General features: G+C 43.7%; 9 non-coding genes across 9 annotated transcripts; 4 read left to right on the forward strand and 5 right to left on the reverse strand.

Moving 5' to 3' along the window:
- Positions 1-1,273: 1,273 nt before the first annotated feature.
- Positions 1,274-1,355, reverse strand: trnas-uga (transfer RNA serine (anticodon UGA)). Its single transcript has one exon. It is a non-coding gene; the product is annotated as a tRNA-Ser (tRNA).
- A 2,783-nt stretch (positions 1,356-4,138) lies between these two features.
- On the forward strand, positions 4,139-4,211 carry trnar-ucg (transfer RNA arginine (anticodon UCG)). The gene has a single exon. It is a non-coding gene; the product is annotated as a tRNA-Arg (tRNA).
- A 1,554-nt stretch (positions 4,212-5,765) lies between these two features.
- trnas-uga (transfer RNA serine (anticodon UGA)) lies at positions 5,766-5,847 on the reverse strand. The gene has a single exon. It is a non-coding gene; the product is annotated as a tRNA-Ser (tRNA).
- Positions 5,848-8,626: 2,779 nt separating this feature from the next.
- trnar-ucg (transfer RNA arginine (anticodon UCG)) lies at positions 8,627-8,699 on the forward strand. The gene has a single exon. It is a non-coding gene; the product is annotated as a tRNA-Arg (tRNA).
- A 1,554-nt stretch (positions 8,700-10,253) lies between these two features.
- trnas-uga (transfer RNA serine (anticodon UGA)) lies at positions 10,254-10,335 on the reverse strand. The gene has a single exon. It is a non-coding gene; the product is annotated as a tRNA-Ser (tRNA).
- Positions 10,336-13,310: 2,975 nt separating this feature from the next.
- On the forward strand, positions 13,311-13,383 carry trnar-ucg (transfer RNA arginine (anticodon UCG)). Its single transcript has one exon. It is a non-coding gene; the product is annotated as a tRNA-Arg (tRNA).
- A 1,554-nt stretch (positions 13,384-14,937) lies between these two features.
- On the reverse strand, positions 14,938-15,019 carry trnas-uga (transfer RNA serine (anticodon UGA)). Its single transcript has one exon. It is a non-coding gene; the product is annotated as a tRNA-Ser (tRNA).
- A 2,779-nt stretch (positions 15,020-17,798) lies between these two features.
- On the forward strand, positions 17,799-17,871 carry trnar-ucg (transfer RNA arginine (anticodon UCG)). Its single transcript has one exon. It is a non-coding gene; the product is annotated as a tRNA-Arg (tRNA).
- Positions 17,872-19,425: 1,554 nt separating this feature from the next.
- trnas-uga (transfer RNA serine (anticodon UGA)) lies at positions 19,426-19,507 on the reverse strand. The gene has a single exon. It is a non-coding gene; the product is annotated as a tRNA-Ser (tRNA).
- Between the last annotated feature and the right edge of the window lie 1,166 nt (positions 19,508-20,673).

Below are 20,673 nucleotides of genomic sequence, written 5' to 3' on the forward strand. Positions count from 1 at the left end.
CAGTTAGTTCGATCATTGCGTCAGTATGTAGGCCACGTTAATACAGAATTATTACTTTGTCTGTCTCGTCTTTGTATATAGCTGAATGTCCCTGACAATTTCATGTTAGTTTTTAAGAACGACATTGGTGCTAATATATACATATATAGCATATAAGGAACACGTAAAAGTTTAGTCCATGCTGAAAAGATAAGAAAACCGCCACAACGTTTCATCTTGGAATAAATCTTTACTTGTTGTTTTGCAGCCTACCCATTCTGACCTAACTCCTCCCTTGAAATTCCCTAACAGATAAGGGTACGTAACGGCTCATGCGATGCTCAGTTGCAATTTGTCCCAAAACAAACAAGAACAGCAGCTGAGGGTTTGAGTTTGAACATGCACTGTATTAAAGCAGCTTTTATTTCCATTGATAAATGCTAGATATTCCTACAGAGATTCTCCAGGTGAGTAAGCGATTCCTGTTTCTGTTTCTATTTCTGTTTCATATATATATACAGTATATATATGTTACATGTGTCTCTGCAATAGTATAAATGTGTTATACACTATCAGGGGCTGCTTTTTTGTGCACCTCATCTACAACAAGGGTTTTTTTTTCATTTATGTTTGTGGACCTTCACCATTTGAGGAAGTGAGTTAGATAAGAAAGTTACAGGTATGGTGAGCAATGACTGACAAAGGCACGTACTGCGTATTCCTTACAGAAGTGTAAGCAATTTGTTCTAAAAAACACCGGCTAAAGTCCAACATCGTTAGCAATCTTATTACTTAAACAGAATTAACATCAATAAACTGTAAGGTGCTGGTACATGCGAGTAGATTTGATCTTCTATTAAACAAAAATGCAATTACAGCTCTAAAAAGGTCAACCTAGACTTCTGTAACAGATCTGTTCAGGTCATCGCTGTTTCTCTGACCTTGTGAGTCTTTGGAATTTTAAAAGTGTATTTTGCTTGCCTTTCATGTGGTCTGTGTACAAGTCACTGTGGCGTATGCGGTCCTAACCAGCCTTGCTATAGACGTGACGAGCCTCCGCTATGTTGCAATGGAGAACAGGTTCAGTACGGAGCTGCCGAGAAAATTCAGCTGGAAAGCTCGTTGCAGAAAAGCATCGTTATCTGTGTCCAGCGGCAAAGCGTCCATCGTGGGTGCTGAAGAATCGATTTCACAGGCTGCGGGTCCAGGCGATTTAGAGTGTTAAAGGTCCCAGCGAAAACGAAACGGCGCTGGTCCTTTTACACGCACGCACGCAACCAAATGCAAAGGACGCCGTAGTCGGCAGGATTTGAACCTGCGCGGGGAGACCCGAACGGATTTCAAGTCCGTCACCTTAACCACTCGGCCACGACTACAGCGAGCGCCGCGGCCGCTGCCTTCTTGCTACAATCGAACAGGGAGTGCGAGGTGGCGGCGGCAGCGGAGGCAACTTTTTTCAAGTTCGCTCTCCGTTTAAGAAACCTTTTACGCCATACGTGCAAGCACACACACACACACCTCAGAGGACTTAAGGGTGGCTTCAAGTTGGAATGATAAAGTCTCCCCGTTCGGACATGAAAACAGAACGTTCTTAGACAGAAAGCAATCAACAACGGAGACATGTGGACGACGATTTTAGTCACTGTACTTTGAATAGCATTTTTACTCCAGTTACAGGAGATGCACCAATGGCCCTTGACCTACGCTCTTACCAATGCCTTGAACATTCAAACAAAACAGCCCTCAAGTCCTGCGGTTATATATAATGCTGTTACGTGTCGAGGCAGTATTTGACTCTGTCCTACCGTTGAGACACGGGGCAGATATGGAAACGAACACATGCTACGGATCGTCTCTAATCGGTCCCTACAGTTGGAAGGCTCCTTGAAGCGTGCACCCCCATCATTCATCTTTGCGCATCTGTGAAAGGTAGACTCTTGAGCAATGTTTGAGCCAGCTCTAAGGCAACTAGTGCTATTGGACAGACACCTCTGGAAGATCCTAAGAGTCTCTTAACACCACTTCCAGCAGCAAGCTTAATTGTTCGCTGGAGGTCTCCCACCCAGGTACTGACCAGGCAAAGAATCACCAGTACATTGAATGAGGAAGTTAATCCTGAAATCCAATTACATATCTCAAGGTAAGACAAATCCATAAGAACATGTCTTAGTATTACTTCGTTTACATTAGTATGGCACTGAGTTGGAGCTCCTCTTTAAGCTGTGGTTTAGTTTTGCATTCATGTGTTTCTAGAGCAGTTATTTATGGGGGTGGGTGGGTCTTCCACAGAGGCTCAGGACAAATCCCCCGCCTGAAAGTCTAATGTGTGCGTTCAGACAGTCACAGGTCAAGAGCCAGGCAGGAGGACAATGGACAGAAGAGCCAACGAACTAAAAATAAAAGAACAGATATGAAAAAGCCACCATCTTTGTCTTTTTGACATTTTCCGACTTTCATGCAAGCCAGGACAAAGTTGCTCGTAGCTACTTGTGGATTCAAATACTCTATCGAGTGCTTTGATGAGTTTTTGCAATTTGATTGTCGTCCTGTCAGCCTGTTTCTGTTTTTTTTTTTCAATCTAGGGATGGAAAGTATGAGGGAAATGATGGAGCAATCAATAACCGCTCCGGAAAAATGGCAGAAAGAAATGGTCCGTCACTAAGGACATTTGTGAAGCAGAGGAGTGACATCACCACAAAGGCGACTTATTCTGCTGATCGTTTTGGTGAATAATGATTGAGGCGTGTTAAGAGAAAGGTAGCTGCGTCAGCATGCTTAGGCTGCAAAGGATAAAGCAAAGGTTTACTCCATGCTGAAAAGAGAAGAAAAGAAGCACAACGTTTCGACTGTGGAGCCTTCTGCACCATCTTCTTTAGCGATGGTGATGATGTTTACATTGGAAAAACTGAGACACGCATACTGGAGGGGCTTGAACCACCAACTTTTCAGCACCACAGAGTCTGACAGTCTTTTGTGCACCCTACATTTGCAGGTTTATGGTCAAAGAAAACAATCACTTGCGCTTCTTGCAGCCGGCAATCTTTTTCCACTGACAACCAAGAAATGGATTTCATCTTTCACAAGCTGTATGGATTTCTTCAAAAACAAGTTATTCCAGAAAGGAAATGAATTCTTGCATTAAACTGAACCAAGCTGTACATGTTTGTCTGAAATGAGACATTCGGCACAACAAGACACGGAGAGAGGCACCGCTGGTATTCAGACCCAGGATCGCCTGCTTACTAGGCGGGCACTTTAAGCCACTAGGGAACAGCGCCAGCGGAGCACCGCGCTTTTACAGACACTTGGACACATCTGCGTTCGGTGTGCACTTAACCTGCTCTCTGAGCCCGTTGCCTCCGTCCCATTTAATAGCAGAACTGACGCCAAGAGAAATGATGAGAAATGGCATTTATCGGGCACTTTTCATGTCCAAGGAGCTCAATGCCCTTGACACCTCCCCAAGGCGACAGAGCTGTGCATTCTTTGGCGACACCATTTTTTCTTTTGTTTAATTTCTATACTTATTGATAGAATAAAAACGATATGTCATGTACTGTAAGGGAAATGTCTCTTTTCATGGGGAAAGCTAGCACCAGCAAATGTTGTGTTTAGAAGAAGTGATTTAACATGACACGTGACCTAATTTACCGGAGCAAAAGCTCACCCAGCAAGCCCTGCTTTACTTCTACAGGAGAGAAGTACTGTAGAGTCTGCAAGATGTTCAGCTGGGTAGCTACGTCAGCATGCCTCGGCTGCAAAGGAACAAGTACTAGGTTTATTGCATGCTGAAAAGAGAAGAACGGAAACACAGCGTTTCGACTGTGAGGTCTTCTCACACCTGAAGAAGCCTCACACCTGAAAAAGGCTCCATGGTTTTCTTTCTTCTCTTTTCAACATGGAATACACCTATTGTCTGCAAGATGTGACAATTTCATGGTGTTTTGGAAGAAAACCTTTTTTCTTTGAATTCAAAATCAATCGGAATTTCAGCACGACACATCAACACTTTTTCTGTTTTAAGGAGATGATATTTTAAACCTGATAAAAATAGTAGGAAACACAAGTTTCTTGCTGTGAAAATTTAGATGGGGAAGTGTAGTGTACTACTAGTAGCAGTGTAGAGCTCTCTGTGGTGGAGTGCAAGCGCATGTTCTATGGGCCAGTGGCGTAATGGATAACGCGTCTGACTTCGGATCAGAAGATTGTAGGTTCGAGTCCTGCCTGGCTCGTGAGGCTTTTAAACCTCTCAGGTTCCTCGGTAACAGGTTGCCGTCATGTATGTGAACTATAGAAAAGCATTTGCCACAACCCGTAAATTAGCACGCAAGTGCGGGCTGGTGAACACAGAACTGTATGGAGATCATCTCCAGCTCCGAGCTCAATTGCAATGAAAAAACATGCAGAACAGAACTGGAGAGCAGCTGAATTTGTGCTCAGTAGGGTGGGGAGGACTCAGCATTGCTATTGTTCTAATTGGCATGAACTGCAGGGGATCTGAATCAGAACATGTCAGTTAGTTCGATCATTGCGTCAGTATGTAGGCCACGTTAATACAGAATTATTACTTTGTCTGTCTCGTCTTTGTATATAGCTGAATGTCCCTGACAATTTCATGTTAGTTTTTAAGAACGACATTGGTGCTAATATATACATATATAGCATATAAGGAACACGTAAAAGTTTAGTCCATGCTGAAAAGATAAGAAAACCGCCACAACGTTTCATCTTGGAATAAATCTTTACTTGTTGTTTTGCAGCCTACCCATTCTGACCTAACTCCTCCCTTGAAATTCCCTAACAGATAAGGGTACGTAACGGCTCATGCGATGCTCAGTTGCAATTTGTCCCAAAACAAACAAGAACAGCAGCTGAGGGTTTGAGTTTGAACATGCACTGTATTAAAGCAGCTTTTATTTCCATTGATAAATGCTAGATATTCCTACAGAGATTCTCCAGGTGAGTAAGCGATTCCTGTTTCTGTTTCTATTTCTGTTTCATATATATATACAGTATATATATGTTACATGTGTCTCTGCAATAGTATAAATGTGTTATACACTATCAGGGGCTGCTTTTTTGTGCACCTCATCTACAACAAGGGTTTTTTTTTCATTTATGTTTGTGGACCTTCACCATTTGAGGAAGTGAGTTAGATAAGAAAGTTACAGGTATGGTGAGCAATGACTGACAAAGGCACGTACTGCGTATTCCTTACAGAAGTGTAAGCAATTTGTTCTAAAAAACACCGGCTAAAGTCCAACATCGTTAGCAATCTTATTACTTAAACAGAATTAACATCAATAAACTGTAAGGTGCTGGTACATGCGAGTAGATTTGATCTTCTATTAAACAAAAATGCAATTACAGCTCTAAAAAGGTCAACCTAGACTTCTGTAACAGATCTGTTCAGGTCATCGCTGTTTCTCTGACCTTGTGAGTCTTTGGAATTTTAAAAGTGTATTTTGCTTGCCTTTCATGTGGTCTGTGTACAAGTCACTGTGGCGTATGCGGTCCTAACCAGCCTTGCTATAGACGTGACGAGCCTCCGCTATGTTGCAATGGAGAACAGGTTCAGTACGGAGCTGCCGAGAAAATTCAGCTGGAAAGCTCGTTGCAGAAAAGCATCGTTATCTGTGTCCAGCGGCAAAGCGTCCATCGTGGGTGCTGAAGAATCGATTTCACAGGCTGCGGGTCCAGGCGATTTAGAGTGTTAAAGGTCCCAGCGAAAACGAAACGGCGCTGGTCCTTTTACACGCACGCACGCAACCAAATGCAAAGGACGCCGTAGTCGGCAGGATTTGAACCTGCGCGGGGAGACCCGAACGGATTTCAAGTCCGTCACCTTAACCACTCGGCCACGACTACAGCGAGCGCCGCGGCCGCTGCCTTCTTGCTACAATCGAACAGGGAGTGCGAGGTGGCGGCGGCAGCGGAGGCAACTTTTTTCAAGTTCGCTCTCCGTTTAAGAAACCTTTTACGCCATACGTGCAAGCACACACACACACACCTCAGAGGACTTAAGGGTGGCTTCAAGTTGGAATGATAAAGTCTCCCCGTTCGGACATGAAAACAGAACGTTCTTAGACAGAAAGCAATCAACAACGGAGACATGTGGACGACGATTTTAGTCACTGTACTTTGAATAGCATTTTTACTCCAGTTACAGGAGATGCACCAATGGCCCTTGACCTACGCTCTTACCAATGCCTTGAACATTCAAACAAAACAGCCCTCAAGTCCTGCGGTTATATATAATGCTGTTACGTGTCGAGGCAGTATTTGACTCTGTCCTACCGTTGAGACACGGGGCAGATATGGAAACGAACACATGCTACGGATCGTCTCTAATCGGTCCCTACAGTTGGAAGGCTCCTTGAAGCGTGCACCCCCATCATTCATCTTTGCGCATCTGTGAAAGGTAGACTCTTGAGCAATGTTTGAGCCAGCTCTAAGGCAACTAGTGCTATTGGACAGACACCTCTGGAAGATCCTAAGAGTCTCTTAACACCACTTCCAGCAGCAAGCTTAATTGTTCGCTGGAGGTCTCCCACCCAGGTACTGACCAGGCAAAGAATCACCAGTACATTGAATGAGGAAGTTAATCCTGAAATCCAATTACATATCTCAAGGTAAGACAAATCCATAAGAACATGTCTTAGTATTACTTCGTTTACATTAGTATGGCACTGAGTTGGAGCTCCTCTTTAAGCTGTGGTTTAGTTTTGCATTCATGTGTTTCTAGAGCAGTTATTTATGGGGGTGGGTGGGTCTTCCACAGAGGCTCAGGACAAATCCCCCGCCTGAAAGTCTAATGTGTGCGTTCAGACAGTCACAGGTCAAGAGCCAGGCAGGAGGACAATGGACAGAAGAGCCAACGAACTAAAAATAAAAGAACAGATATGAAAAAGCCACCATCTTTGTCTTTTTGACATTTTCCGACTTTCATGCAAGCCAGGACAAAGTTGCTCGTAGCTACTTGTGGATTCAAATACTCTATCGAGTGCTTTGATGAGTTTTTGCAATTTGATTGTCGTCCTGTCAGCCTGTTTCTGTTTTTTTTTTTTCAATCTAGGGATGGAAAGTATGAGGGAAATGATGGAGCAATCAATAACCGCTCCGGAAAAATGGCAGAAAGAAATGGTCCGTCACTAAGGACATTTGTGAAGCAGAGGAGTGACATCACCACAAAGGCGACTTATTCTGCTGATCGTTTTGGTGAATAATGATTGAGGCGTGTTAAGAGAAAGGTAGCTGCGTCAGCATGCTTAGGCTGCAAAGGATAAAGCAAAGGTTTACTCCATGCTGAAAAGAGAAGAAAAGAAGCACAACGTTTCGACTGTGGAGCCTTCTGCACCATCTTCTTTAGCGATGGTGATGATGTTTACATTGGAAAAACTGAGACACGCATACTGGAGGGGCTTGAACCACCAACTTTTCAGCACCACAGAGTCTGACAGTCTTTTGTGCACCCTACATTTGCAGGTTTATGGTCAAAGAAAACAATCACTTGCGCTTCTTGCAGCCGGCAATCTTTTTCCACTGACAACCAAGAAATGGATTTCATCTTTCACAAGCTGTATGGATTTCTTCAAAAACAAGTTATTCCAGAAAGGAAATGAATTCTTGCATTAAACTGAACCAAGCTGTACATGTTTGTCTGAAATGAGACATTCGGCACAACAAGACACGGAGAGAGGCACCGCTGGTATTCAGACCCAGGATCGCCTGCTTACTAGGCGGGCACTTTAAGCCACTAGGGAACAGCGCCAGCGGAGCACCGCGCTTTTACAGACACTTGGACACATCTGCGTTCGGTGTGCACTTAACCTGCTCTCTGAGCCCGTTGCCTCCGTCCCATTTAATAGCAGAACTGACGCCAAGAGAAATGATGAGAAATGGCATTTATCGGGCACTTTTCATGTCCAAGGAGCTCAATGCCCTTGACACCTCCCCAAGGCGACAGAGCTGTGCATTCTTTGGCGACACCATTTTTTCTTTTGTTTAATTTCTATACTTATTGATAGAATAAAAACGATATGTCATGTACTGTAAGGGAAATGTCTCTTTTCATGGGGAAAGCTAGCACCAGCAAATGTTGTGTTTAGAAGAAGTGATTTAACATGACACGTGACCTAATTTACCGGAGCAAAAGCTCACCCAGCAAGCCCTGCTTTACTTCTACAGGAGAGAAGTACTGTAGAGTCTGCAAGATGTTCAGCTGGGTAGCTACGTCAGCATGCCTCGGCTGCAAAGGAACAAGTACTAGGTTTATTGCATGCTGAAAAGAGAAGAACGGAAACACAGCGTTTCGACTGTGAGGTCTTCTCACACCTGAAGAAGCCTCACACCTGTAAAAGGCTCCATGGTTTTCTTTCTTCTCTTTTCAACATGGAATACACCTATTGTCTGCAAGATGTGACAATTTCATGGTGTTTTGGAAGAAAACCTTTTTTCTTTGAATTCAAAATCAATCGGAATTTCAGCACGACACATCAACACTTTTTCTGTTTTAAGGAGATGATATTTTAAACCTGATAAAAATAGTAGGAAACACAAGTTTCTTGCTGTGAAAATTTAGATGGGGAAGTGTACTACTAGTAGCAGTGTAGAGCTCTCTGTGGTGGAGTGCAAGCGCATGTTCTATGGGCCAGTGGCGTAATGGATAACGCGTCTGATTTCGGCTCAGAAGATTGTAGGTTCGAGTCCTGCCTGGCTCGTGAGGCTTTTAAACCTCTCAGGTTCCTCGGTAACAGGTTGCCGTCATGTATATGAACTATAGAAAAGCATTTGCCACAACCCGTAAATTAGCACGCAAGTGCGGGCTGGTGAACACAGAACTGTATGGAGATCATCTCCAGCTCCGAGCTCAATTGCAATGAAAAAACATGCAGAACAGAACTGGAGAGCAGCTGAATTTGTGCTCAGTAGGGTGGGGAGGACTCAGCATTGCTATTGTTCTAATTGGCATGAACTGCAGGGGATCTGAATCAGAACATGTCAGTCAGTTCGATCATTGCGTCAATATGTAGGCCACGTTAATACAGAATTATTACTTTGTCTGTCTCGTCTTTGTATATAGCTGAATGTCCCTGACAATTTCATGTTAGTTTTTAAGAACGACATTGGTGCTAATATATACATATATAGCATATAAGGAACACGTAAAAGTTTAGTCCATGCTGAAAAGATAAGAAAACCGCCACAACGTTTCATCTTGGAATAAATCTTTACTTGTTGTTTTGCAGCCTACCCATTCTGACCTAACTCCTCCCTTGAAATTCCCTAACAGATAAGGGTACGTAACGGCTCATGCGATGCTCAGTTGCAATTTGTCCCAAAACAAACAAGAACAGCAGCTGAGGGTTTGAGTTTGAACATGCACTGTATTAAAGCAGCTTTTATTTCCATTGATAAATGCTAGATATTCCTACAGAGATTCTCCAGGTGAGTAAGCGATTCCTGTTTCTGTTTCTATTTCTGTTTCATATATATATACAGTATATATATGTTACATGTGTCTCTGCAATAGTATAAATGTGTTATACACTATCAGGGGCTGCTTTTTTGTGCACCTCATCTACAACAAGGGTTTTTTTTTCATTTATGTTTGTGGACCTTCACCATTTGAGGAAGTGAGTTAGATAAGAAAGTTACAGGTATGGTGAGCAATGACTGACAAAGGCACGTACTGCGTATTCCTTACAGAAGTGTAAGCAATTTGTTCTAAAAAACACCGGCTAAAGTCCAACATCGTTAGCAATCTTATTACTTAAACAGAATTAACATCAATAAACTGTAAGGTGCTGGTACATGCGAGTAGATTTGATCTTCTATTAAACAAAAATGCAATTACAGCTCTAAAAAGGTCAACCTAGACTTCTGTAACAGATCTGTTCAGGTCATCGCTGTTTCTCTGACCTTGTGAGTCTTTGGAATTTTAAAAGTGTATTTTGCTTGCCTTTCATGTGGTCTGTGTACAAGTCACTGTGGCGTATGCGGTCCTAACCAGCCTTGCTATAGACGTGACGAGCCTCCGCTATGTTGCAATGGAGAACAGGTTCAGTACGGAGCTGCCGAGAAAATTCAGCTGGAAAGCTCGTTGCAGAAAAGCATCGTTATCTGTGTCCAGCGGCAAAGCGTCCATCGTGGGTGCTGAAGAATCGATTTCACAGGCTGCGGGTCCAGGCGATTTAGAGTGTTAAAGGTCCCAGCGAAAACGAAACGGCGCTGGTCCTTTTACACGCACGCACGCAACCAAATGCAAAGGACGCCGTAGTCGGCAGGATTTGAACCTGCGCGGGGAGACCCGAACGGATTTCAAGTCCGTCACCTTAACCACTCGGCCACGACTACAGCGAGCGCCGCGGCCGCTGCCTTCTTGCTACAATCGAACAGGGAGTGCGAGGTGGCGGCGGCAGCGGAGGCAACTTTTTTCAAGTTCGCTCTCCGTTTAAGAAACCTTTTACGCCATACGTGCAAGCACACACACACACACCTCAGAGGACTTAAGGGTGGCTTCAAGTTGGAATGATAAAGTCTCCCCGTTCGGACATGAAAACAGAACGTTCTTAGACAGAAAGCAATCAACAACGGAGACATGTGGACGACGATTTTAGTCACTGTACTTTGAATAGCATTTTTACTCCAGTTACAGGAGATGCACCAATGGCCCTTGACCTACGCTCTTACCAATGCCTTGAACATTCAAACAAAACAGCCCTCAAGTCCTGCGGTTATATATAATGCTGTTACGTGTCGAGGCAGTATTTGACTCTGTCCTACCGTTGAGACACGGGGCAGATATGGAAACGAACACATGCTACGGATCGTCTCTAATCGGTCCCTACAGTTGGAAGGCTCCTTGAAGCGTGCACCCCCATCATTCATCTTTGCGCATCTGTGAAAGGTAGACTCTTGAGCAATGTTTGAGCCAGCTCTAAGGCAACTAGTGCTATTGGACAGACACCTCTGGAAGATCCTAAGAGTCTCTTAACACCACTTCCAGCAGCAAGCTTAATTGTTCGCTGGAGGTCTCCCACCCAGGTACTGACCAGGCAAAGAATCACCAGTACATTGAATGAGGAAGTTAATCCTGAAATCCAATTACATATCTCAAGGTAAGACAAATCCATAAGAACATGTCTTAGTATTACTTCGTTTACATTAGTATGGCACTGAGTTGGAGCTCCTCTTTAAGCTGTGGTTTAGTTTTGCATTCATGTGTTTCTAGAGCAGTTATTTATGGGGGTGGGTGGGTCTTCCACAGAGGCTCAGGACAAATCCCCCGCCTGAAAGTCTAATGTGTGCGTTCAGACAGTCACAGGTCAAGAGCCAGGCAGGAGGACAATGGACAGAAGAGCCAACGAACTAAAAATAAAAGAACAGATATGAAAAAGCCACCATCTTTGTCTTTTTGACATTTTCCGACTTTCATGCAAGCCAGGACAAAGTTGCTCGTAGCTACTTGTGGATTCAAATACTCTATCGAGTGCTTTGATGAGTTTTTGCAATTTGATTGTCGTCCTGTCAGCCTGTTTCTGTTTTTTTTTTTTCAATCTAGGGATGGAAAGTATGAGGGAAATGATGGAGCAATCAATAACCGCTCCGGAAAAATGGCAGAAAGAAATGGTCCGTCACTAAGGACATTTGTGAAGCAGAGGAGTGACATCACCACAAAGGCGACTTATTCTGCTGATCGTTTTGGTGAATAATGATTGAGGCGTGTTAAGAGAAAGGTAGCTGCGTCAGCATGCTTAGGCTGCAAAGGATAAAGCAAAGGTTTACTCCATGCTGAAAAGAGAAGAAAAGAAGCACAACGTTTCGACTGTGGAGCCTTCTGCACCATCTTCTTTAGCGATGGTGATGATGTTTACATTGGAAAAACTGAGACACGCATACTGGAGGGGCTTGAACCACCAACTTTTCAGCACCACAGAGTCTGACAGTCTTTTGTGCACCCTACATTTGCAGGTTTATGGTCAAAGAAAACAATCACTTGCGCTTCTTGCAGCCGGCAATCTTTTTCCACTGACAACCAAGAAATGGATTTCATCTTTCACAAGCTGTATGGATTTCTTCAAAAACAAGTTATTCCAGAAAGGAAATGAATTCTTGCATTAAACTGAACCAAGCTGTACATGTTTGTCTGAAATGAGACATTCGGCACAACAAGACACGGAGAGAGGCACCGCTGGTATTCAGACCCAGGATCGCCTGCTTACTAGGCGGGCACTTTAAGCCACTAGGGAACAGCGCCAGCGGAGCACCGCGCTTTTACAGACACTTGGACACATCTGCGTTCGGTGTGCACTTAACCTGCTCTCTGAGCCCGTTGCCTCCGTCCCATTTAATAGCAGAACTGACGCCAAGAGAAATGATGAGAAATGGCATTTATCGGGCACTTTTCATGTCCAAGGAGCTCAATGGTAGTTCAGGTGGGTAGCTGCGTCAGCATGCGTAGGCTGCAAAGGAACAAGTAATAGGTTTATTCCATGCTGAAAAAAAGAAGAAAGAGAACCTGACCTCACACCTGAAGAAGGCTCCACGGCCGAAACGTTGTGTTCTCTTTCTTCTTTTTTTCAGCATGGAATAAACCTATTACTTGTTCCAAGGAGCTCAATGCCCTTGACACCTCCCCAAGGCGACAGAGCTGTGCATTCTTTGGCGACACCATTTTTTCTTTTGTTTAATTTCTATACTTATTGATAGAATAAAAACGATATGTCATGTACTGTAAGGGAAATGTCTCTTTTCATGGGGAAAGCTAGCACCAGCAAATGTTGTGTTTAGAAGAAGTGATTTAACATGACACGTGACCTAATTTACCGGAGCAAAAGCTCACCCAGCAAGCCCTGCTTTACTTCTACAGGAGAGAAGTACTGTAGAGTCTGCAAGATGTTCAGCTGGGTAGCTACGTCAGCATGCCTCGGCTGCAAAGGAACAAGTACTAGGTTTATTGCATGCTGAAAAGAGAAGAACGGAAACACAGCGTTTCGACTGTGAGGTCTTCTCACACCTGAAGAAGCCTCACACCTGTAAAAGGCTCCATGGTTTTCTTTCTTCTCTTTTCAACATGGAATACACCTATTGTCTGCAAGATGTGACAATTTCATGGTGTTTTGGAAGAAAACCTTTTTTCTTTGAATTCAAAATCAATCGGAATTTCAGCACGACACATCAACACTTTTTCTGTTTTAAGGAGATGATATTTTAAACCTGATAAAAATAGTAGGAAACACAAGTTTCTTGCTGTGAAAATTTAGATGGGGAAGTGTACTACTAGTAGCAGTGTAGAGCTCTCTGTGGTGGAGTGCAAGCGCATGTTCTATGGGCCAGTGGCGTAATGGATAACGCGTCTGATTTCGGCTCAGAAGATTGTAGGTTCGAGTCCTGCCTGGCTCGTGAGGCTTTTAAACCTCTCAGGTTCCTCGGTAACAGGTTGCCGTCATGTATATGAACTATAGAAAAGCATTTGCCACAACCCGTAAATTAGCACGCAAGTGCGGGCTGGTGAACACAGAACTGTATGGAGATCATCTCCAGCTCCGAGCTCAATTGCAATGAAAAAACATGCAGAACAGAACTGGAGAGCAGCTGAATTTGTGCTCAGTAGGGTGGGGAGGACTCAGCATTGCTATTGTTCTAATTGGCATGAACTGCAGGGGATCTGAATCAGAACATGTCAGTCAGTTCGATCATTGCGTCAATATGTAGGCCACGTTAATACAGAATTATTACTTTGTCTGTCTCGTCTTTGTATATAGCTGAATGTCCCTGACAATTTCATGTTAGTTTTTAAGAACGACATTGGTGCTAATATATACATATATAGCATATAAGGAACACGTAAAAGTTTAGTCCATGCTGAAAAGATAAGAAAACCGCCACAACGTTTCATCTTGGAATAAATCTTTACTTGTTGTTTTGCAGCCTACCCATTCTGACCTAACTCCTCCCTTGAAATTCCCTAACAGATAAGGGTACGTAACGGCTCATGCGATGCTCAGTTGCAATTTGTCCCAAAACAAACAAGAACAGCAGCTGAGGGTTTGAGTTTGAACATGCACTGTATTAAAGCAGCTTTTATTTCCATTGATAAATGCTAGATATTCCTACAGAGATTCTCCAGGTGAGTAAGCGATTCCTGTTTCTGTTTCTATTTCTGTTTCATATATATATACAGTATATATATGTTACATGTGTCTCTGCAATAGTATAAATGTGTTATACACTATCAGGGGCTGCTTTTTTGTGCACCTCATCTACAACAAGGGTTTTTTTTTCATTTATGTTTGTGGACCTTCACCATTTGAGGAAGTGAGTTAGATAAGAAAGTTACAGGTATGGTGAGCAATGACTGACAAAGGCACGTACTGCGTATTCCTTACAGAAGTGTAAGCAATTTGTTCTAAAAAACACCGGCTAAAGTCCAACATCGTTAGCAATCTTATTACTTAAACAGAATTAACATCAATAAACTGTAAGGTGCTGGTACATGCGAGTAGATTTGATCTTCTATTAAACAAAAATGCAATTACAGCTCTAAAAAGGTCAACCTAGACTTCTGTAACAGATCTGTTCAGGTCATCGCTGTTTCTCTGACCTTGTGAGTCTTTGGAATTTTAAAAGTGTATTTTGCTTGCCTTTCATGTGGTCTGTGTACAAGTCACTGTGGCGTATGCGGTCCTAACCAGCCTTGCTATAGACGTGACGAGCCTCCGCTATGTTGCAATGGAGAACAGGTTCAGTACGGAGCTGCCGAGAAAATTCAGCTGGAAAGCTCGTTGCAGAAAAGCATCGTTATCTGTGTCCAGCGGCAAAGCGTCCATCGTGGGTGCTGAAGAATCGATTTCACAGGCTGCGGGTCCAGGCGATTTAGAGTGTTAAAGGTCCCAGCGAAAACGAAACGGCGCTGGTCCTTTTACACGCACGCACGCAACCAAATGCAAAGGACGCCGTAGTCGGCAGGATTTGAACCTGCGCGGGGAGACCCGAACGGATTTCAAGTCCGTCACCTTAACCACTCGGCCACGACTACAGCGAGCGCCGCGGCCGCTGCCTTCTTGCTACAATCGAACAGGGAGTGCGAGGTGGCGGCGGCAGCGGAGGCAACTTTTTTCAAGTTCGCTCTCCGTTTAAGAAACCTTTTACGCCATACGTGCAAGCACACACACACACACCTCAGAGGACTTAAGGGTGGCTTCAAGTTGGAATGATAAAGTCTCCCCGTTCGGACATGAAAACAGAACGTTCTTAGACAGAAAGCAATCAACAACGGAGACATGTGGACGACGATTTTAGTCACTGTACTTTGAATAGCATTTTTACTCCAGTTACAGGAGATGCACCAATGGCCCTTGACCTACGCTCTTACCAATGCCTTGAACATTCAAACAAAACAGCCCTCAAGTCCTGCGGTTATATATAATGCTGTTACGTGTCGAGGCAGTATTTGACTCTGTCCTACCGTTGAGACACGGGGCAGATATGGAAACGAACACATGCTACGGATCGTCTCTAATCGGTCCCTACAGTTGGAAGGCTCCTTGAAGCGTGCACCCCCATCATTCATCTTTGCGCATCTGTGAAAGGTAGACTCTTGAGCAATGTTTGAGCCAGCTCTAAGGCAACTAGTGCTATTGGACAGACACCTCTGGAAGATCCTAAGAGTCTCTTAACACCACTTCCAGCAGCAAGCTTAATTGTTCGCTGGAGGTCTCCCACCCAGGTACTGACCAGGCAAAGAATCACCAGTACATTGAATGAGGAAGTTAATCCTGAAATCCAATTACATATCTCAAGGTAAGACAAATCCATAAGAACATGTCTTAGTATTACTTCGTTTACATTAGTATGGCACTGAGTTGGAGCTCCTCTTTAAGCTGTGGTTTAGTTTTGCATTCATGTGTTTCTAGAGCAGTTATTTATGGGGGTGGGTGGGTCTTCCACAGAGGCTCAGGACAAATCCCCCGCCTGAAAGTCTAATGTGTGCGTTCAGACAGTCACAGGTCAAGAGCCAGGCAGGAGGACAATGGACAGAAGAGCCAACGAACTAAAAATAAAAGAACAGATATGAAAAAGCCACCATCTTTGTCTTTTTGACATTTTCCGACTTTCATGCAAGCCAGGACAAAGTTGCTCGTAGCTACTTGTGGATTCAAATACTCTATCGAGTGCTTTGATGAGTTTTTGCAATTTGATTGTCGTCCTGTCAGCCTGTTTCTGTTTTTTTTTTTTCAATCTAGGGATGGAAAGTATGAGGGAAATGATGGAGCAATCAATAACCGCTCCGGAAAAATGGCAGAAAGAAATGGTCCGTCACTAAGGACATTTGTGAAGCAGAGGAGTGACATCACCACAAAGGCGACTTATTCTGCTGATCGTTTTGGTGAATAATGATTGAGGCGTGTTAAGAGAAAGGTAGCTGCGTCAGCATGCTTAGGCTGCAAAGGATAAAGCAAAGGTTTACTCTATGCTGAAAAGAGAAGAAAAGAAGCACAACGTTTCGACTGTGGAGCCTTCTGCACCATCTTCTTTAGCGATGGTGATGATGTTTACATTGGAAAAACTGAGACACGCATACTGGAGGGGCTTGAACCACCAACTTTTCAGCACCACAGAGTCTGACAGTCTTTTGTGCACCCTACATTTGCAGGTTTATGGTCAAAGAAAACAATCACTTGCGCTTCTTGCAGCCGGCAATCTTTTTCCACTGACAACCAAGAAATGGATTTCATCTTTCACAAGCTGTATGGATTTCTTCAAAAACAAGTTATTCCAGAAAGGAAATGAATTCTTGCATTAAACTGAACCAAGCTGTACATGTTTGTCTGAAATGAGACATTCGGCACAACAAGACACGGAGAGAGGCACCGCTGGTATTCAGACCCAGGATCGCCTGCTTACTAGGCGGGCACTTTAAGCCACTAGGGAACAGCGCCAGCGGAGCACCGCGCTTTTACAGACACTTGGACACATCTGCGTTCGGTGTGCACTTAACCTGCTCTCTGAGCCCGTTGCCTCCGTCCCATTTAATAGCAGAACTGACGCCAAGAGAAATGATGAGAAATGGCATTTATCGGGCACTTTTCATGTCCAAGGAGCTCAATGCCCTTGACACCTCCCCAAGGCGACAGAGCTGTGCATTCTTTGGCGACACCATTTTTTCTTTTGTTTAATTTCTATACTTATTGATAGAATAAAAACGATATGTCATGTACTGTAAGGGAAATGTCTCTTTTCATGGGGAAAGCTAGCACCAGCAAATGTTGTGTTTAGAAGAAGTGATTTAACATGACACGTGACCTAATTTACCGGAGCAAAAGCTCACCCAGCAAGCCCTGCTTTACTTCTACAGGAGAGAAGTACTGTAGAGTCTGCAAGATGTTCAGCTGGGTAGCTACGTCAGCATGCCTCGGCTGCAAAGGAACAAGTACTAGGTTTATTGCATGCTGAAAAGAGAAGAACGGAAACACAGCGTTTCGACTGTGAGGTCTTCTCACACCTGAAGAAGCCTCACACCTGTAAAAGGCTCCATGGTTTTCTTTCTTCTCTTTTCAACATGGAATACACCTATTGTCTGCAAGATGTGACAATTTCATGGTGTTTTGGAAGAAAACCTTTTTTCTTTGAATTCAAAATCAATCGGAATTTCAGCACGACACATCAACACTTTTTCTGTTTTAAGGAGATGATATTTTAAACCTGATAAAAATAGTAGGAAACACAAGTTTCTTGCTGTGAAAATTTAGATGGGGAAGTGTACTACTAGTAGCAGTGTAGAGCTCTCTGTGGTGGAGTGCAAGCGCATGTTCTATGGGCCAGTGGCGTAATGGATAACGCGTCTGATTTCGGCTCAGAAGATTGTAGGTTCGAGTCCTGCCTGGCTCGTGAGGCTTTTAAACCTCTCAGGTTCCTCGGTAACAGGTTGCCGTCATGTATATGAACTATAGAAAAGCATTTGCCACAACCCGTAAATTAGCACGCAAGTGCGGGCTGGTGAACACAGAACTGTATGGAGATCATCTCCAGCTCCGAGCTCAATTGCAATGAAAAAACATGCAGAACAGAACTGGAGAGCAGCTGAATTTGTGCTCAGTAGGGTGGGGAGGACTCAGCATTGCTATTGTTCTAATTGGCATGAACTGCAGGGGATCTGAATCAGAACATGTCAGTCAGTTCGATCATTGCGTCAATATGTAGGCCACGTTAATACAGAATTATTACTTTGTCTGTCTCGTCTTTGTATATAGCTGAATGTCCCTGACAATTTCATGTTAGTTTTTAAGAACGACATTGGTGCTAATATATACATATATAGCATATAAGGAACACGTAAAAGTTTAGTCCATGCTGAAAAGATAAGAAAACCGCCACAACGTTTCATCTTGGAATAAATCTTTACTTGTTGTTTTGCAGCCTACCCATTCTGACCTAACTCCTCCCTTGAAATTCCCTAACAGATAAGGGTACGTAACGGCTCATGCGATGCTCAGTTGCAATTTGTCCCAAAACAAACAAGAACAGCAGCTGAGGGTTTGAGTTTGAACATGCACTGTATTAAAGCAGCTTTTATTTCCATTGATAAATGCTAGATATTCCTACAGAGATTCTCCAGGTGAGTAAGCGATTCCTGTTTCTGTTTCTATTTCTGTTTCATATATATATACAGTATATATATGTTACATGTGTCTCTGCAATAGTATAAATGTGTTATACACTATCAGGGGCTGCTTTTTTGTGCACCTCATCTACAACAAGGGTTTTTTTTTCATTTATGTTTGTGGACCTTCACCATTTGAGGAAGTGAGTTAGATAAGAAAGTTACAGGTATGGTGAGCAATGACTGACAAAGGCACGTACTGCGTATTCCTTACAGAAGTGTAAGCAATTTGTTCTAAAAAACACCGGCTAAAGTCCAACATCGTTAGCAATCTTATTACTTAAACAGAATTAACATCAATAAACTGTAAGGTGCTGGTACATGCGAGTAGATTTGATCTTCTATTAAACAAAAATGCAATTACAGCTCTAAAAAGGTCAACCTAGACTTCTGTAACAGATCTGTTCAGGTCATCGCTGTTTCTCTGACCTTGTGAGTCTTTGGAATTTTAAAAGTGTATTTTGCTTGCCTTTCATGTGGTCTGTGTACAAGTCACTGTGGCGTATGCGGTCCTAACCAGCCTTGCTATAGACGTGACGAGCCTCCGCTATGTTGCAATGGAGAACAGGTTCAGTACGGAGCTGCCGAGAAAATTCAGCTGGAAAGCTCGTTGCAGAAAAGCATCGTTATCTGTGTCCAGCGGCAAAGCGTCCATCGTGGGTGCTGAAGAATCGATTTCACAGGCTGCGGGTCCAGGCGATTTAGAGTGTTAAAGGTCCCAGCGAAAACGAAACGGCGCTGGTCCTTTTACACGCACGCACGCAACCAAATGCAAAGGACGCCGTAGTCGGCAGGATTTGAACCTGCGCGGGGAGACCCGAACGGATTTCAAGTCCGTCACCTTAACCACTCGGCCACGACTACAGCGAGCGCCGCGGCCGCTGCCTTCTTGCTACAATCGAACAGGGAGTGCGAGGTGGCGGCGGCAGCGGAGGCAACTTTTTTCAAGTTCGCTCTCCGTTTAAGAAACCTTTTACGCCATACGTGCAAGCACACACACACACACCTCAGAGGACTTAAGGGTGGCTTCAAGTTGGAATGATAAAGTCTCCCCGTTCGGACATGAAAACAGAACGTTCTTAGACAGAAAGCAATCAACAACGGAGACATGTGGACGACGATTTTAGTCACTGTACTTTGAATAGCATTTTTACTCCAGTTACAGGAGATGCACCAATGGCCCTTGACCTACGCTCTTACCAATGCCTTGAACATTCAAACAAAACAGCCCTCAAGTCCTGCGGTTATATATAATGCTGTTACGTGTCGAGGCAGTATTTGACTCTGTCCTACCGTTGAGACACGGGGCAGATATGGAAACGAACACATGCTACGGATCGTCTCTAATCGGTCCCTACAGTTGGAAGGCTCCTTGAAGCGTGCACCCCCATCATTCATCTTTGCGCATCTGTGAAAGGTAGACTCTTGAGCAATGTTTGAGCCAGCTCTAAGGCAACTAGTGCTATTGGACAGACACCTCTGGAAGATCCTAAGAGTCTCTTAACACCACTTCCAGCAGCAAGCTTAATTGTTCGCTGGAGGTCTCCCACCCAGGTACTGACCAGGCAAAGAATCACCAGTACATTGAATGAGGAAGTTAATCCTGAAATCCAATTACATATCTCAAGGTAAGACAAATCCATAAGAACATGTCTTAGTATTACTTCGTTTACATTAGTATGGCACTGAGTTGGAGCTCCTCTTTAAGCTGTGGTTTAGTTTTGCATTCATGTGTTTCTAGAGCAGTTATTTATGGGGGTGGGTGGGTCTTCCACAGAGGCTCAGGACAAATCCCCCGCCTGAAAGTCTAATGTGTGCGTTCAGACAGTCACAGGTCAAGAGCCAGGCAGGAGGACAATGGACAGAAGAGCCAACGAACTAAAAATAAAAGAACAGATATGAAAAAGCCACCATCTTTGTCTTTTTGACATTTTCCGACTTTCATGCAAGCCAGGACAAAGTTGCTCGTAGCTACTTGTGGATTCAAATACTCTATCGAGTGCTTTGATGAGTTTTTGCAATTTGATTGT

Source organism: Lepisosteus oculatus, unplaced genomic scaffold (genome assembly GCF_040954835.1).
Source record: "Lepisosteus oculatus isolate fLepOcu1 unplaced genomic scaffold, fLepOcu1.hap2 HAP2_SCAFFOLD_67, whole genome shotgun sequence".
NCBI lineage: Eukaryota > Metazoa > Chordata > Actinopteri > Semionotiformes > Lepisosteidae > Lepisosteus > Lepisosteus oculatus.